This window comes from Nematolebias whitei, chromosome 6, assembly GCF_014905685.2.
Source record: "Nematolebias whitei isolate Nwh7 chromosome 6, NemWhi1, whole genome shotgun sequence".
Lineage (NCBI taxonomy): Eukaryota > Metazoa > Chordata > Actinopteri > Cyprinodontiformes > Rivulidae > Nematolebias > Nematolebias whitei.
Window position 1 is genome coordinate 5,395,736 of NC_056503.1, and position 6,728 is coordinate 5,402,463.

Consider the following 6,728-nt stretch of genomic DNA (forward strand, 5'->3'; position numbering starts at 1 on the left):
GGAACCACTGAACCCAGTGATTTAACCATCATTGTTAAAAGAAGAAGTGCAGCCAGATGAATGTCAGCAGTCTGGTGTTGGTCAAAGCTCTGGCAGGAAGCTGCTTCTCCGCTCTTCAAGCCTCTCTGTGCTTCAAGATTACGTGGGTTCGGCACTTCACCTAAAACAAAGAGGATGGAAACCTGTTATGGAAGGAAGTGGTCAACAACGTTCTGACTGTTTGATTCAGGAACATCTACCTCATGCCAGATGAGTGTTTGAAGGGGCAGGGCCAGGTGACAATGTGGGCAGGTGCTGATCTGGTCTGGGTCTCCTCTGTCACCCCAGGGGTCACGGCTGGCTGAGTGCGCGAAGAACATTTCTTTACGGACACTGCTCAGCTGAGGAGTACCTCCCTGTCTAAAAGAATGGTCCTCTTCATCCTCTTCCTCTTCAGCTTCTTCTTCATTAAGGCTCGCTGCAGGAACACACTCCTGCTAATGTGAGAAGAAAAGAGAAATGGCTGTTTTGTGTGTTTTAGTGTCACAGAAAAACATGAGCAACATGTGGCCGGAGGGCCAAAAGTGGCCACTGGGCAATCTCCAACTGGTCCCCAATATCCTTAACTGGAAAGAAGTTTTTAAAACAAGTTGATGAAAACTTGCATTGTATGAAACATCTTGGACAAACGTGTGCAAAACTATTGCATTAAGACTGGCCCAAACCTTTTAGTGCCTCATAATGGTTTGTTTCCACAACTAGACTGGACCTTAAAGACTCAAAAAGAAAATCTATGGTTTTATATCCTGATCCATGCTCAATAAACCAGTATGATAAATCAATGAAAAATGAAATACAGGCCAGCTCATCTTCTCAATGCACCAAAATAAATAATAATATTTAGATTCAAGTTCAACTTAAAGAACCATCAAAGAACTGGGATAAATCAAAACATTTGTTTCTCATGTTGTGTAGGCGATCAACTTTTAAAACAAGTTCATCAAACTAATACAGTTGTTTCTGAATGGGAATCATTGGAATGTCATTACTGTTACAGTGAAGCAATATAGTTTTCCCTCAAACACACTTTTGTTTGTTCAGTCAACAAAGACGTTCTGTGATCTTTATTCATAACACTTCATAAATCAGTGCTTAACATTGTAGTGAACCTGATGACCTCAAATCTATCAGATGGACAGAGACTGTTATTTCATTGATCTGAATACAGTTTGAGCCATCTGGAGACTTTCTTTCTTGAAGATTCAAGTGAAAAGAACACTCTCTTTTTATTATCATTACTATTTTACAAATGTTTGATAATCAAATTGTGTGAGTTCACTCAATGCTTACAGGTTGAAGAGAACTACTCATTTTTATTTTACATAAACAGTAAGTAATGATTCTTATTCCTCATTCAAAGAAGAAATCAGGTTAATATGCATTTCTTGATTTTCTGTCTTCAATGAGCAAGCTTTTGTAAGTATGTGAAAGGTCGAGTCTTGGTCAACTAAAATGTTTACTGAGAAGAAAATGTCATGTTTTCCTATTTGAGAAGATAATCAGAGTAGAGACTCTACGAAGTCTGCTGTTTCTCCAATAATCTTTTCTGTCTGTTAAACAAACTCATTCTCTGACCTCGACTTATCATAACATCTTACATCACAAAACACACCTCTTTCTGGTCCATCCACGAATCAGAAAGCTCTAAAATTGACCCAGAAGTCAACTCATTTAAAATGTGGCAACTTCCCGGTTCTGTTAGAGTCTCAGAGTGATGGAGGTTCTGAAGAAGTTCTAGAGTCTGAGAGTTCTGAAGGCTGAAGGAGAAAACTCTGATGTCTGAAGCCCAGAGTGCTTCCGTTGGAATACAGAATGCAGTGACGATGTTGGGATTATAATTTCTGTTTGAACACCACGCACGACTCTCGAAGGGTTTCAGCTGCTCTCAACGGAGACGCTGAAAGAGTCTGAAGGATTCTATACCGACATTGATCTATCATCAACCAGGTAACAGTTTCTTCTTCGACCAAGCGTACCGTCGCAAGCTGATATCTGATGGAGCGTGCACGTTTCTGGTCATAACAGATTAATTCCCTCACATATCTCTCTGTAAGATAAATCTCCATTTCCATCTTAAAACTCTCCTCTCTCTTCTAAAATCAGTACAGATATCTTAGAAATATCTGAAGCAAAGTCCTCAATCACCGCCGCGTGATTGAAGTTCATTTTCTGTGAAACTTGTCTGTTATTATTTTCATATTTTGCCAAATTAATGTAAATGTTTGATGTTAAACTTTGATTCTGAAAATAAATGACCGCATTCATTTGATGGGTCAAAGATAAATGACGTCTCTCGTTACATTTCTGTTAAAATTCAATGCACGACATTTACACAGTCAGAAAGATGAGGAACTCGTGAAAAGTATGCATATATTTCCCTATATTGTCATACTACAGTTGGTGGCCCGTGACGTGCTCATAAATGACTGTGTATTTCGTGTAAAGATTTTTACATGTTGGCATAAAATAACAGTTAACAGCTGTGCTGAAACGCAGCTCATGCTGCGCCGCTGAAGCGAAACGCTGCATGTTTTAAGCGTGTTGGTCTGTGGAGCTCAGGAAGCTCACAGGAAGCTGAAATAGTGTCATATGTCTTTGTGAAAGCTGAATTTGTACGCCTGTTATCGTAACTAAAAAGGTTTTGAGCTGGGTGAAAACGCTCTATTCTGTTTAAAGACGGTCCAGATGCGGTTCTGGCCGGTTCGGTTCTGTTAAGTTCGAACGAGTTGTTTTAAACGGTTTAAAAGACGTTGTGCCACGGAGTAGCAGACTCCGCAAAGCTCAGAGTTGATTCGTTACATTTTTTAACAGAAAAAGTGCATTTTGACAGTTTAAAAGACGAAAAGTTGACGAATTTTAGTTCACGTGAACCTAGCATGCTATTTGCTTTAACGTTTCCTGATTGGTTGAATATTGCTGCCGTGGAACGCTCTCATTGGATGAGAGACGTGTCAGTCAGTGACCCGGAAATGAAACTCGTTTTCATAGGGAATAAAATCTGCTTTTTAAAGCTGAAAAGCGCTTTAAAAGTGTATTTTGACACGCTGGTTAAGTTCTTCGAAGCATACTCGCTGAAATTTTGCCACGTTAGAGTTTAAAATCCGTCATCAAATGATGTTTTTAAACAACGCTAGCGATGCTAATTTTAAGCTAACAGCTAACGACCGGAGCCTTCACTACGCTTAAAATCACTAAATAAAGCTGCCATATGTCCAGAAAACTCATGTTCATGCATAGAAGTCGTGCTTGTTGAAACTACGCCACGTTTATGCTGAAATTCGTTCAGAAACGTTGATTTTAACAGAGTTTAGCCGAAGCTAACTTTAAGCTAAGCGGCTAACAACAGGATGTCAACCGAACGTCACAGGAAGTCGTCATAGACTCCTGCTGGTAGAAAGCTAAACACTACACCCTCCTGGAGAAACTTAAAATCACAGTTTCACTTCAGTTTTAGGTTTAAAGAGTGAAATTAAACGTTTTTATTTTTCTAAAAGGCATTTTTGAGTTAATAAACGTTCCTCAAAGCTGAATAAATACTGTTATCTTGCATTTTAAAAGTTATAAAGGTATTTATGCAAAGAGCATTTACCAAAAAGTTTTATTCACTGGTAATCCCTTAAAAATAAGGTACAAAATAAAAGTTAACTTATTAAAAAATAAAAACGGTTCAAATATTCACAGAGTTGAAAAGTTTACTCATTTTGCTTGAAAGATAATACACGTTTAATTGCAAAATCACTAAATAAGAGTAGACTTATCAGGAAAAAGAAACTTTTCTGTTTAAGTTGCCACCTAAAAATAAATCTTCCTATTTAATTTTAAATAGAAGCCACTGACAGGAGGACAACAGGAATAACAGTTTTTCTGAGGAAGGACTGATTAATCCTGATACATCATCAACTTTTCTTTTTCTTTTCACAACTTAGTTCTATGAGTAACTGTTAAAATAGCAAATTTCTGGAACAGAACGGTTTAAAAAACGCTTTAAACTGATTTGCTGTGAGACTTTTTAGAAAAAGTGCAGGTTTATAAAAAATTCAGTGCTTTAGAGTAAAATACACTAAAAAGAGCTTGGTAACTGATATCTGTTGAAAAATAAGCACATAAAAGTAACACTGCCAGAGAGCATTTACTTAAATATTCATGAATTGGGGTAAAACCTGAGAAAGGTACCCACATTTGAATAAGTTGACTTATAACAGTACTTCTGTGTAAACCCAAAAAGCTAAAATAGTGTGAAAACTCATTGACTCGAATACAAATATTTACCTGTAAAATATCTGAAGCCTGCAACTGTTTTAAACAGAAAAAGTGCCACACAGTGAAAAACATGACAGGTGTGTTAGGAAAAGATTTTGATGCTTACGGGATAAGGGACTGTTTAAAGAATGCGTTGAAGCTTCTGACAGATTCCTTACATCCATATGATAAACAGGCAGAGCGCATGAACCCAAAAGAGTTAGTGGACAATCTGAAGGAGGTTGCAGAAAGTGTGACCTCTACAGAAATTACAATGCCAAACTATGAAAAGCTGGCTAAAATTGCAATTTTGCTGAAAGAATCATTCTATACGGTTGTTGAGAAAGCTGATTACCTTGCAATAAGGTTAAACAGTGAAAAAGAGGTGGTTCAGAAAATTGAAGAACACTTCCTTCAATTTAAAAGTGAACACGAAGTCCTCACAAAAAAACATTCTGAACAGATGTTTCAATCACAGCAAAATGCAAATGCAGAAATTGATTCGCTGAATAGCAAAATAGATGTGCTTAACAAAGATCGGGAAGAACTCAGAATGGATAAACACATATTGCAACAGCTAAATATGCGTTTAGAAAGTGATTATCATACATCACAGGAACGCTTAAAAACATGTGAAGAAAAACTAAGAGCAGCAACAAACAAGATTTCTGACGTGGGGCGAGGTTGTCTGGAACTCAGAGAAGACCGGGAACAGAGTTCAGGTAACCCACAACCAACTCAGAAAGATATTGTTGCACCTCCTGCTCGTAATCCACCCTCACATAAAGTGGCAGGAACAGACCTGAACAGGTCTCCTCCACAAAACATGCAACAGAGTGCATGGAAACTGTCTCCTTCAATGGATGATTTGCAAAAAATCTCAAAATATGTACAATGTTTCGTTCCTGGACCGTTGGGCTCATCTGGAACAAAAGCGTACCTCAGAGAACTGGAGTTCAGATTGAGATCTTATCCTAATGCTACGGTAGAGGATAAGATCAGTCTGATAAGACTCACTTCGGACAGAGAGGTGTTCACCTTCATCGAGCGTCTACCTGATGCAACGAGAAAAGTTTACAACCTTCTGTGTGAAGCTCTGATCAAAGAGTATGACCCCTGCACAGGACCTGCTGGTTACCCAGCCGCAGAAAAGGTCAAGCAGAGCAAGAATGAACATCCAAAGGTCTATTACAAAAGAATCTTCCAAGCTTATTTTGGTTACAGAAATGAAACCGGGATGGAGGAAGAAGAAAATTTTAAATTTGTTTTCAGCAAAAATCTCCACACTGACATACGCATGTCAGTACAAATTATGGCAAATTTCAGAGAAAAATCCATAAATGAGATTAAACAATGTGCTGTGAATGTGTTTGAGGCACGTTCTCATGCTAAGACGCCCATAGAGGTGTTTCCTGGTGTAAAGGTTAAACCCCACTCCCTAGAAATGGAAGGAAGGCGTGCGACGCCACCTCCTCCTAAAACAGGCGAGAAAAGGCAGTATTTTCAGACTAAAAAACCACGTGATGAAGGTGCAAACTGGGACAAAAAGGCTCCTCTTTCAGAGGATGAACGTGATTATCGTACATGGGACACGCGTAGGACGCAAGGATATGGGAACCGAGAGGACCCATATTATCATGGGAAATCCGAAGAGGAACCCCCAAAAGACGTACCTAGCCGCCTCCCACCTCGGACGAAACGTCCCGAGGCGATAAAATCACAAAAGTTCCAGGAACAAGGCCCTAAACCTCTGAGCTCGGAAGAGACAGAGGACATGCAAAGGTTTTTAGACACTTTGATACACGCTGAAATGGGAACCAAACCAGGAGCACAATGTAGTGATCTGATCGCTACTAACTCTGAAGGCGCGAATGACAACATTACAGATGTTGGTGAAACACACCAAGACATTGCTGTTATTGCCTCCAACAACCCCTCATCGGACGAAGGGGGGATAAACTCACACACAAACGATGATGAGTCATCGCAAACTGAAAACTTAGAACCTGACCTTCATGATTTTGAACTAGGCATTCCAGTTCTGGGAGGACTCCCAGATAATCTGGTACCGAGTCAAGACACTGGGCCAGTATGTTTCACGAAACCATCACAGGCCATCGCTCTTTTCTCAACCAATGATGTCGACCAAGGACCTCAAACCTATGGTGCCTTGCCCATAGACAGGTCCGTCGACTCAGAAAAGGATTCGTTGGAGCTCCCCATGGAGCAAGAACCCTCATCAGTCTCATCACAGATTGAACAGGTGGTCGCTCAAGCCGACACTCTGACATCTGATGAAGAAAGAGACAAACCTCGCCAAGTTCTTTTAAAATATGAAAAGTCAATTTCAACTGACCCAGACATCATCCAACTTCAGAAGTTGGATGATCCTGCAATTAACTCGATGATACTGTATCTGACTGACCCAGACAAATACACTCCATCGAAAG